Source organism: Eleutherodactylus coqui, chromosome 13 (genome assembly GCF_035609145.1).
Source record: "Eleutherodactylus coqui strain aEleCoq1 chromosome 13, aEleCoq1.hap1, whole genome shotgun sequence".
Classification (NCBI taxonomy): domain Eukaryota; kingdom Metazoa; phylum Chordata; class Amphibia; order Anura; family Eleutherodactylidae; genus Eleutherodactylus; species Eleutherodactylus coqui.
Window position 1 is genome coordinate 109,039,973 of NC_089849.1, and position 12,944 is coordinate 109,052,916.

General features: G+C 48.1%; 1 pseudogene; it reads left to right on the plus strand.

Annotated features, from left to right (window-relative positions):
- Positions 1–2,158: 2,158 nt before the first annotated feature.
- LOC136588873 (U2 spliceosomal RNA) lies at positions 2,159–2,286 on the plus strand (annotated as a pseudogene).
- Positions 2,287–12,944: the final 10,658 nt, after the last annotated feature.

Below are 12,944 nucleotides of genomic sequence, written 5' to 3' on the forward strand. Positions count from 1 at the left end.
CTGCGAGGCGCGCGATGTATTGCTTCCTTGGGTGTTGCGGGGGCTGGGACTTGCTTCCAGGCTATTTTGTAATGCTGAGGAGGCTATATAGTGTTTTTCTGTCAGTACCCTTTGGCACAGGGTCTGTCTTTGTGGGTTGCTGACAGTTTCTATATAGCAGTCTGGCTATGCAGATATTCCTCCACAGATCACTTGGCAGTAAGGTGGGGAGGTATTCTCCTTGTAGTTAACTGTGGGTCCCTCTTCTCAACACACTTAGGCCTCCTTCCCACGAATGGATTTACGCCGCGTAAATCCGCGGCAAAAATCCGCTGCGTTGCCCCATGCTATTAGGTTCTATTGAACCTAATAGCACAATGCACACGATGCGTAATTCCACCGCGGAATTACGCACCGTGAAATCTCCCGTTGTCACCCGCAGCATGTTCTATTTGCTGCGGGTGTACGCGCTGACGGCTTCCATCGCAGTCAATGGAAGCCGTCCGTTCACGCTATCTCCCGCTGCAACCAGCGGAAGATAGCGTGAAAAAACGCTTCCCCGCCTACCGCCGCGCGTCATATGACGCGGCCGGCGCGTCACGTGACACGGCCGGCCGCGTCATGTGACGCGGTGGGCGTGTCACATGACGCGACGGCGGTGGGCGGGGAAGCGTCTTCACGCGATCTTCCGCTGGTAAGTATGGGGTCTCTGGGGGGCGCCGTGACGGGCTTCACTGCGTAATATTACGCGGCGGAGCCCGTCACGCTCGTGGGAAGGAGGCCTTAGGGGCCTCGTTGCTCTTTCTAATGGGCAAGGATTGGCTTTGTTTAGTGCTTTGAGAAAGGGATGAGAAGAGGTTCAGGTCCTGGTTATCTCTGTTTTGGCCACTAGATGGTGCTGTGGTGCATTGATATTTGAACTGCACTATACTTTAAAGGAGCCTGCTGTCGGTCTGAGAGCTCCGGGGAGAGGACCTCCGTTCCCCCGCTGCACGTCAGAAATAGTGAGTACTGCTTTAAACTTTTCCTGGTGTTGATGTGCTGGGAGGATCACAGTATCCTCTCTTTTTTACTTTTACTTTTCTGCTCTGGTCTGGCTAGTATGCCAAGCAGCCTGCTCGACTCAGGGGGGAGGGGGGGCGAGATGGCCGCTGCCTCACAGGGAGCTAGAGACTAGGTGCAGATCTTCCGGTGTGCCCGCCCGTGCTGATTGTCGGCTCTGGGGAGCAGGAGGGGGAAAACCACCAGCGTGGGGATTAGTCCAGCGGGGGATCACCCTGATGAGTGTATGTGCCGCCGAGTTGCAGGTTGGTGGCCACGGCGGTATATTCAGAGGGAGGGAGCCGCGGCTGTGTATTTGCAAGGCGCTGCGGTGAGAGCGCGGGCACTGAGGGCGACAGAGCCTCCCCTCCAAATCGGCAGGGGTTACCTTGTGCCGTAGTCCTCTGCTTGGGGCTCCGTGAGCGGTCCTCGCCGGGTGTTTCTGAGCGCGGTACTTGTCGGGTTAGGCCGCGGGCGCGGGCCGCTGTGCAGGGCCGCGGCTCTTCGGCTTCTTTTTGGCGGCTGGAGATCACCAGGTGAGCCTTGTCCGGGCCGGTTGTGGGTTCTGGTGGGTCCCCAGGTGCTGTGCTCTTGTCTGCCTCTGTTTGGGTCACTGATTTGACCCAGAAAAGGGCTGAAAAGGGAGATTCTGTGGAGGAGCAAAACAGCGTGCGACCTCTCTCCTTGCTTGCTAAGCCACGCCCCGGGCCATAGTGTTTTTACGTCCTCCCGAAGTGGGCTTTATTCTCTGAGGACGTAAAAACATGTGTCCTGCAGAGAATAAAGCCCCTCGGGCTCTGGACGTGACAGCTCCATGCTGTCGGTGTCCGCAGCATGGAGCTGTCATCCCGGGCTGTTCGGACCCCCCCACCCCCGGCATTGCGATCGGCGCTATGCAATGGATATGGATGCATTAGACACCCGCAGGTGGTAAAATACCTGCGGATGTCATTTTTCCCTGCAGGCGCGGGTCCCGCGTGCAGGAAAAAATCCGGACATGCTCCATTCAGGCGCGGGTCTCCCGCGGGGACGGCTCACCACGGTTGAGAAGGCGTTGGGCGGGGCTATGCAAAGGTCTTCCGGCTCCCTCAGTGCATTGTGGGTGTGCCCGGAGTGCTGGCTGAGCGTGTTGCATCTGATACGTCCCCTATCTGGGGATCATATATTAAATGGATTTTTAGAACAGGGAGCTGGAAAAAGTGCTTGCTCTGTCCACTCCGCACATTGACCTGGTATTGCAGTACCTCCAGTACTGGTGCACCCCCTTTCCTACAGCAGTTTCCAAAAGCAGGAAAAAAAAACTGATGAGCAAGAGGTGCAGCGCAGCTGCGGCTGCTAACAACCAAGCACTTAGATTTAGGCCTCATGTCCACGTGATACATGGCGGAAGTATCGCATGATACTTGTGCGACGGCTCGTGTTTTTGCGTGATGTCCTGTAGTTTTTATTTGTACCATTTTGGAGTTTATAAGACTTTTTTATCGCTGTTTATTATAACTTTTTTTGGAGATAGGAATCGGTTACGTGCACACTTCCCATAGACTTGTACAGGGACCCTTGGTGCGCAAATGTGCACAAAAATAGAGCATGGTGAGGTTTTGCACGCATGCGAAATGTGTGAGTAAAGAGAATTCTGAAGGCATCCATTGAAACAAATATGTTTGTGTGAAGCGGCCCTTACTGTACTTTTAGCACGAATCAAGCACATTTGCAAGCGCAAAAAAACACGCAACCATGCCGCCATTTATTGAAATGGGCAATTAGTGTAATTAGAATAATACATGTTCTGCCCCTGCAGAAATGCACGAGAAAATAAAGGGGACTGCTTTTTTTTTTAACAAAATGCGCATGCAAAATACACTTATGTGAAGGAACTCGCTGCAATCAGCGGGTTCTACTGACGTGTATTTAGCATGTATATTTTTCATGCATAATATGCTGCGCAAATACATCTGTGTGAATCTGGCCGAAGAGCCCACGGTGGTATGCGTAAAACGCTGCGTCTCTGCGGTGAGAACACAGTCGTGGACATGAGCCCTAAGGCTGGAGCTCTATGGAGTCTTTCGCCATGACATGGGTCATGTGACCAAAGATCGCTGTGCAGCCCTGTGAACTTGCATTCTCAAATATATCAATGAGGTCGCGCAAGTTCCCACAACCTATAGATTGCTTAAACCTCTACGAGGTTGGATTTTTGCAATATATTGGTCGCAGCTACTTGTGAGTTGTATCGCAACTCCATTGTCTTCAGTAAGGCCGGTTGCACACGACCGCTTCACATTCCGAATGCGGGATACCACTGCGGAATCTGGCCGTTAACCCAGACGGCGACCCTGCGTTCCTGCAGAATCTGTAATGCGGATGACCGCGAGAGTGAAGGAAGTAGCAGTAGTATGTATCTTTCAATGAGTGTGATTTGCTGTGGATCCTCCGTGTGGACGACGACTGTGGATTGAACAATAGGAAACCGGTGGTGTGAAGCCGGCCCGAGAGTGTGAGGTCGCAGGGCTATACAGCAATTTTGGTCGCGTAGCACTAGTCTCATTGCATGACTACGACTCCGCCGTTCATGGGAGCTCAGTGCTTGACCATCTCCGTCAGCTCCACAGAAGTGAATGGAGAAGTAGTCACACGTTTAAAGAAATCTCATCCATATAATGCGGAAAAACAATCTACAGTTTAAATTGACCTGTGGGGCGGATTTTAAAGCTGCCCCTTCAGCAGCGCTCTGCACTCACACTATAGCAGGTTAGTGTGAGAGCGCAGAGTGCTGCTGAAGGGGCCACGGGATTGTTCCTTTTAGAACAAAAGTTCCTGGCGGGAACAAATCCCAATCATCATCTTCCGCCAAGTCACTAAGATGACTAATCCGATATTTTTGTATCTAAGTGAACTGAATATGGCCGCCACCACAACTTGCCTCCAGCTTTCCTAGTCTTCTGCACAACATCATTACATGTCTACACCACTTTGTTTTCAGGAGCCGAGGCAAGTGGGGTGACGACTACCGAGCGAGGCTCTGTTCGTGTCAGTGGTAGGGAGCTCCATGATGGTCATCAGGTTACCAACATGTTTTGTCACCCAGCTTTCCTAGTTCCTGAATGGCCAGCTTCACAGAGCGCCACTTTTTACAACCCATACCCGTCGCTGAGGTCAAGAAATACCCCAAAAAGCATTAGAGGAGGGGTGAAACCTGGTTTTCTTGCCCCATGTGCCCATCCCAACCAGCCTCTGTAATTACCCCCGCCGTCGGACATAAAACGCAGTTTACGTTATTTTAGGGAATGCTAAAATGCTCCTCTCTTCAGTAGCTCCACTCTAGCCACTTCACTGATCTGCTGGATAGAATGTATTGGCTAGTGGTAGGATCTCCCAGCAGCCACTACACTCCAGACGCACCATCCAATCAGTGAGCGGGGAGCAGGGCTAGTGAGCGGCAGCTCTGGGGAGGACGCAGCCGTTCTGAACTCCATGTCTTCTGGGGTGGGTGCGGTGGCCGGGCTTCAGTTCCTGCTGGCAGAGCTGCACATCCAGCAGGTGAGGCCATCATATCTCTAGTGGGCATTAGTGTTTACAGCTGCTTTAACCAGGGCATTGTGGGTAATGGGCGGGGCCATAGTCTCCGCTGGGGCATTGTGGGTAATTGGGGGGGGGGCTCTCTAGTCTTCGCTGGGACTGGTGGGGTCATAAATGGAGAGGTTTATGTGCACAACAGAAGCAGCTGCACAGCGCAGGCCAAGTCTTCATGCATGGCTATCGTCGCACAGGAGGCTGGAGGGGCGGGTGTATAACAGCACCTAGCGGAGACGGCGTGGCCCCAACTGCACCGCTCTGCGCCATTTGCGTGCGGCGCGGGGACTTCTTACAGATGCGACACCATTGTACCCGTGGGATTGGTTTACTGGGCTAACAGCTGGCCACGGGTTCCCGTAAAAGGGAAGTCCGCGCCAATATCTGCAGTGGCCGAAGGTTCGTGGCCACTGACTGGTGCCCGCTCATTACCTCGTGTGAACATGGCAGCGATGAGCGGACTAACGAGGAAATGCTCATTTGTTGGCTGATGGCGTCCTTTACATGGGCTAAACATGAACGGCTCCTTGTCGTCTCTCCGTGTAAACCACAACCATAGCTGCGGATTTGGACAGCTCCCAGTGTGTATATATATATATATATATATATATATATATATATATATATATATACTGGGAGGAAGCTGCAGCAGCGCCGGGCAGCGCTCCTAGGTGATGTGTGTGTATATATATAGGCCTTAGGTTATGGCTGTGATGATAGGATTTCCTCCTGTCAAAGTTGCATCGCACCGCACAAAAATCACGCTTTCATGCGATGCAACAGAGAGGAAGGCTCCATAGGGTAACATGGGCCACGAAACCTCACGAGTCGCAGGCATATCGGGATGTCGCACCCTCCAAAACATGTGAATTGCCCCATTGGAAAGCATGGGCCGAACAAACACGTGATTTGTCGCAGTGTGACTTTGTCGCTCATGTAAACGCGGCCTGAGTATTAGGGGACTCCCTAATATATACGAGCCTCCTAACATTTAGGCCATGTTCGTAGCTTGCTGGACCACGTGGTGCTAATAATCTCCGCTGTCGGTGTCCTGCGGCAGATTTGTACGTATTGCTGCGAACGTGTCGGACGCTCCTCGACTTCACAGCAGGTTTGCTGTTTCTGTGTTCATTGTGTGAAAATCCTGCTTAAGACGTGTTCTGCCTCCGAACGCCAACCGTAAATGCGCCAATATTCAGATGGAACATAAACGGTTGTATTCCCACGTTTGAGCGTTTCACTATTACCCGACTCCAGTTTACCATATGGTGCAGCCAACATGTCTGTTCATCATATGGCAGAAGGACGGCGTAATACTTAATTTCTCCTGCGGGGGCGTTGCAGGGGAATTAAACACTTCGGCCTTTTTCACGCGGCAGAGCAAATATTGCACGTATATGAACCGCGGCTCGTTCTATCTTTGGGCGGGGCCTTGCATCACCCATTGTTTTAATGGGGCTGGCGGCAGCATCGCACCGCGTGCTAGGTGAGGACAGCCGCAGCGGGAGGGAGGGGAGGCAGTTTTATTACAAAAATGACTCACATCCACAGAAAAATCGTACGTTAGCGAGCGCGAAAACGGGCCGCGATTCACGGCCTGGTATCGCACTCACTGTGTGACATTAGCCTTACTGCCAGATCTTCCTTGGATTACAGCGGATCGCTGGGGGTTCAGCTAACCTAATGCCAACACAATGGATCTCCCAGCTTTCCTAGAACCCTCTAGAGCAGTGCTCCCCACCTCCGCCCCTCAGCGCCCCCAACAGGTCATGTACAGGATCTCGTATAGTAAGAACACCTGTGGCAATGTCTGAGGTACCGATGATAATTACATCACCTGTACAACACTGAGGAAGTCCTGAAAACATGACCTGTGGGGTCCCGAGGACTGGAGGTGGGAGTCACTGCCCTACAGTGATATGACAAAAGGAGGCTGACTGGCCATTCAGGGACTAGGAAAGCTGGGTGACAGAACTGTTGGTAACCTGATGACCATCATGGAGCCCCCTACCGCTGACACGAACAGAGCCTCGCTCGGTAGTCGTCACACCACTTGCCTCGGCTCCTGAAAACAAAGTGGTGTAGACATGTAATGATGTTGTGCAGAAGACTAGGAAAGCTGGAGGCAAGTTGTGGTGGCGGCCATATTCAGTTAACTAAGATACAAAAATATCGTGAGTTCAGAACTGCTGCGTCCTCCCCAGAGCTGCCGCTCACTAGCCCCGCCCCCTCTCACTGATTGGATGGTGCGTCTGGAGTGTATTGGCTGCTGGGAGATCCTACCACCAGCCAATACATTCTAGCCAGCAGATCAGTGAAGTGGCTAGAGTGGAGCTACTGAAGAGAGGAGGCGCTCCAATCTAGTCTTGTGGAGCTAGTGAGCGCTATATTACCTTCAGAGGGGAAGGATGGGTGGGGGGCTGCTGGATCCTGATGGGTGTGGGGCCGCTGGATCCTGATGGGTGGGGCGCTGTTGGATCCTGATGGGTGGGGGGGCTGGTGGATCCTGATGGGTGGGAGGGGGGGGTTGTTGGATCCTGACAGTCATCAAAGGGATGACAACCAGCTAGAACTAGGAGTAATAGATGCAATATAGACCATCCACCATAACACTGATACATATGGTTGGTGAGGAGACAAACTGTTATAGGCGTGCCGCGCGCGTGCGCCGGGCACATCCGCCGGGCCGAAGAAAGAAGATCTGGCCGCAAAGAAGAGAAGATCTGCCCGGTCCGCTACGGGTAAGTTATTCTTATTTTAGGAGACCCGCACCTAAATGGAGCATGTCCATTTTTTTTTCATGCTCCACATTTTTCTTAATTCACTTTTATTGACCATCCGCGGGTATTTATCTACCCGCGGGTGGTCAATGCATCCCTATGGGGTGCGGATCCGCGTGCGGGTGATCCGCTGCGGATTTTAATTCTTCTTTTCCCCGTGGACATGAGGCCTAAAGGCTCTGCATATCCAAGTGATTCTGATATTGTTTTTTTGCCACATGTTGTACTTCATTTAGGTGGTGAAAATAGTCTGATAAAATTAGTGTATATTTATTAAAAGCGTCAAAATTGAGAAAAAATTTATAAAAATGTAATTTATTTTCAGCCACAATATCTCAAACATGTGCAAACATACTGTACAAATCTTTGATAAGATATATATTTCCATCTGTTTACTTTATTCTGGACGCACATTAGAAAAACTTCAGTTTTTTTTTAACAATTTAGGAGACGTACAAATTTTACATTGATTTTTAACATTTTGAGGAACACTTTCTTTTCCTGCACCAAGCCAAGATTGCAAAGTCTCATGGGTGTCCAAATGATAGATCCCCCCACAAATGACCCCATTTTATAAACTACACCCCTTAATGTATTCACTGAGGGGGTCAGGAGGATTTTTACCCCACAGGTTTTGTCAAGAATTAATGCAATTTGGAGGGGAAGAAATTAAATTTCATATTTTTGCAAATATGTCATTTTAATTTTAATGATGGGATTTTTTTCTATATTGCACATGAAGATGAGGATTGGCACCCCAAAATGGAGACCCCCCGTATGTCCCGTGTTCAGAGATATACCCTTTGTGGCCCTAATCTTGTGTCCGTATGCACAATGGGGCCCAAACCGAAAGGAGCAGCCGGTGGCTTTGTCAACAGTTATTTTGCATGAAAGTGTTTTAGGTCCCATTGCTCACTTGTGGAGCCCTTGAGCACTTTGGAGAACCCCCACAAATGACCCTGTTTAAAAAACTAGACCCCTTAACGAATTCCTCTAGGGCTGTGCTGCGTATTTTGACCCACAGTATTTGAATGAATCTGAGCAAAGCAGAAGGAAAAAAGTTAAAGTTGTACTACCTCTAGCTTGGATACAAAATGTGAAACAGACCCTGTTGTATCGCCTCTACCTTGGATACAAGACGTGATATGGGTGGGCAAGCTGCCACTTGGGATGCATTATGCATTGACACTTGGGGGTCAGGATAACAGCATGCTGACAATAGAGGGCAATGTATAGCTTTATGTCTTTGGTGATGTTAAATTCATTCTCTGTGGCTGATTTTACACAAGTGAGCACTATATCAGCCCGAGAAACTCAAACCAATATCTCGCATGGCAAATATGCGAGTGTGTCTGCCAGTGCAGTGCGCCTTGTAAGAACAATGCATTGCGATGTGTGTATGTGTGTAAAATATATACACATACATACACACATACATATACAAACACACACACACCGCTGTAGGAGCAACTGTAAGAAACAAAATAAATGGTGGGAATATGGCGGCCGCCTGATCTTTCACGCACATAGTATTCATAGGGGAGGTCCTATATTTTCTCGGTCAAGTATTAACGGGAGAGAATACTGCTGGTGAAAACGAAACCACAGAAAGCTTAGGCTTAGTTTTGTCCCAATATACGGCCGTGACAATCACCAGCGATGCTTTTTTTTTTTTAGAGGATTAAATCGCATCGCTGCCGCGCACATTAAAAACCACATGTTTTTGTTTAACGCGCAAGTCGGTAGGACTTTCCAATGTTAACATTGCAGCGCATATTTGTCGCCTTGTGATGCGATAAAACGCAGCCTCCATAGGATTACATGGGAGATTTTAAAAAACGCACTGCGCAGAAGGACACAGCAGGCTGCGATTTTCTCTCTCAACATCACATCAGTGAAAACCTTGCTGAAGGGAAGGGAACCGTCGGGAATCATTGGCTGCGAAATCTGCTTTTTTTTTTTTCAATAACCAACGCATCGGTTAAAAATGGCGCGATTTTACCCGCCGGTTTGAAACCATCCTAGAGAAAAATAGGGCAAAAAGATGGAGAACTGGGAGGTGACCCGCTAATCTCTATGGTGCTGTAAGTTTGGGTAAATCCAATAGGTGGTGCAACACGTTTCTGTAAAACCAACAGAGGGCACTGCAATGTTACTGTAGAAACCAATGGACAGCATGGCAGGTAGCTATACATAAACTATACAAAATCTGATTGGTTGCTGCTGCCGCCGCCATGTTTTTAAAAGGTACGCTCAGTTCTTTCATAGAGAACAAGAAGGTAGGTACTTACAATTCAGGTAGGTAGGTTCAGTTTGGGACTGGGAGAGACTCCAGTGGAGACTGACGGAAAAATGGCTGCTTACAACCTGTGGTCCTTGTTTCGGGTGCGTGTGTCACCATCGATCTAATGTATCTTACTGCATAGATATATATCTAGCTATAAAAATAGATAGTTATATATCAATATAGATATTTCTAAAAATATCTAGCTTTACGTATAAATTTAAACTTCTATAGTTATGGTTTTGTAAGGCTGAAAACAGACATACAGAATTTGTATTATTATCAGCATTATTCTTATAATTGCCATTGATGTTATTCCAGGGTCAGGTAATACACTGCATGAGGCTTTGACCAATTTTTACTATTTTAGGTAAAAAGCTGCATTGACTGCACTTCTGCATTTAGTGCGATATGGTAGGACTGCAAGCAAAGCCTGAGACAAGATCTTGGTGCGCCCCATGACAATACATATCAGGTAGGTATCCTGCCCTAGAGGTATGAAGGCACCATACAGCAGCACTCATCTGTAATCCAACCTGCAGGGACATTGTGTGCTGCTGTAATGCCCCAAAGTTACTGTAAGATTCTATTGCTTTACTGGTTTTTGCTTTTTTTGGTGTTTTTTATCTTTCATACTAGTGCTACAAAGACCGAGGACAGAAAGCTCTGGCACTGAAATACTGTGATGAGGCTTCAGCCATGCCACCGGTTACTAAAGAGGTGAGGACTGTCAGTAGTAACGTGGTAACACAATTCAACTGTTATTTCAGCCATTGATTTACTGACCTACTCCACTGCTTACTGTATTGATTCTCTAGAATAGAGCCTCCATAGCCGCCTGTTCCCCATCTTCTATACTAGAAGCTAGAAGTGGTACAACGCAGTACTAGAGTCCCCTTGCCTGTCCTTATCTTTTATCCAAGCTACAAGGCGTACAACAGGGTACTAGAGCCTCCATTCCCATCTGTATAACCTCTTGTATCCAAGCTAGAAGTGGTACAACAGGATACCAGAGCCTCCTTGCCCACGTTTCATGTTTTGTCACCAGCTGCTTCCTTTGGGTAAGTGAGAATAGTGAGAATTTTGGCCCATGTGAAAGGGGAATTACTGTATGCTAAACTGTTCACTTCATTTTCATTACCTTCTATGACATTTATGGAAATGACACGGCACAGATTATTGTTAGGGGTTCCATCACACTCCCGTTCTGTAGCCGCCCCGCCTCCACGCTCCCCTCATGTAAGCCCACTTTCCTAGTGTAACCGTATTGTCACCACACCCCCCTTATGTAACCAAACCGTCTTCACACTCCCCGCATGTAACCATACCACGGTTCGAAAAGTGTCATAATAGAGCCTTAAAGGGGTTCTGTCATTAAAAACAAAAAAATATACTGTATACTTACCTATTGCTCCCCAGGGAGCCTGCTTACCTCTTCTTCTTATCCCAAATCTTCTCCTGGAGCCGCTTGTCACTTCGGTCACGTGACCTCCAGCAACCCGATTTTCCTCTATCCGGTCAAAAAGTGTACATTGCGCTACCTTCCGCTTCCTTCACTAGTGATGTATGCGTACATTGCCTTGTCAGGAAGCGCGGAATGAAAGCAGCCGTGCGAGACAATTGCGCGACTGCGCACGTGCGAACCCGGCACACGACTGCGCATGCAGCTATCCTGGAGATAGCTATAGTCTATGGAATATACACGGGCTTTAGCCTTGGCAGTCGTCATCTTTAAAATCTATGTATAGCTACCTCCCATGCTGTCCATTGGTTTCTACAGTAACATTGCAGCGCCCTCTATTGGTTTTACAGAAACGTGCTGCACCTATGCTCCCTTTAATAAATGATCCCCAAATAGGGGACGTATCAGATGCAACACGCTCAGGCAGCACTCCGGGCGCACCCACAATGCTCTGAGGGAGCTGGAAGACCTTTGCATAGCCCCACCCAACGCTTTCTCAACCGCGCCCTCCCCCCTCCCCCTCACATCCTCCTCAGTCCTTCCTCTTGCACCGTGCTCACGCATCCTAGGCTTGCAGAGCCTGCAGGACTCGTCACCTCCCTACGCAGGATGGTTAAGCAGACGATGACACTAGAAGCAAGCACTAGTTTGCCTCTGAAGGTGCGTCCGTCGGTCGTTTTGAGAGATCTCTTTTGGTGGACGCATTTCGAGTGGGGACGGACGGAAACTTTTTCCCAAAAAAAGGAAAATTGGCTTCGAGCCCATAGGGCTTTATTGGCTTCCCCTGGGCTGGCATTAGTAGACCCTAGTAAGAATAAGAATAGATCAGCATGGTCATCTGAAGAAGTTAAAATGTACAGCAGGCCTTTTTTTTCCCCGCCATACATAAATAAATTCATCCATCCATCCATAACTATAGATTATATAGAGAAATAAATCTTGCTATTTGTATAGCGATAGATAGATAGATAGATAGATAGAGAGATAGATAGAGTGAGTAGATTATAGACATACATTATATCCAGATGATAGATTTTAGATTATTTATATCTGTGTAGATTTTATCATCTATATTAATTATATAATAGATCTATAGATTATCTATCTATCAATCAATAGATCTATTATATAATCAACATACATTATAGAATCTACATATATACATAATACAGCTTTATGTGTTTGTGTATGTATGTAGATATATAAATATATATATATATATATATCATCTAAAATCTATCTTTAATCTATATGCACAAAATCTATAATTCAGATATAATCTATATCTATAATCTACATAATTAATAAATAAATAGATAGATTCATTCAGTCATACTCATTCATTCATTCATTCATTCATTCATACATACATACATACATACATACATACACACTGTATGCAAATGAGCCAGGTGTCTGGCAGGCTGATGTCACTGCATTGTGATGTCATCAATTTAGAAGTATAAATACCGGACTTGGCAGCCATGTTAGTCAGTCTCCGCTGCAGCTCGGAGACGGGAGGTGGGGGATCCCCTATCTCCTCCGAGAAGCCACAGAACTGGACCCTTTTTATTTTTAGCAGAGTGCATTTTTAATGCAGCACACAAGGGGGAGACAGCGGCCTACCAAAATCTACTGGGTCATATGACGTGGCTGGCGGTGGGCGGGGAAGTGGTTTTTACTCTATCTTCCGCTGTGCTACAGCGGAAGATAGCGTGACGCACTGCTTCCATTGACTAGAATGGAGGCCGGCCGCGCGTACACCCGCGGCAAATAAAGCATACCGCGGGTGAGGTCAGGAGATTTCACGGTGCGGAATTCCATCGTG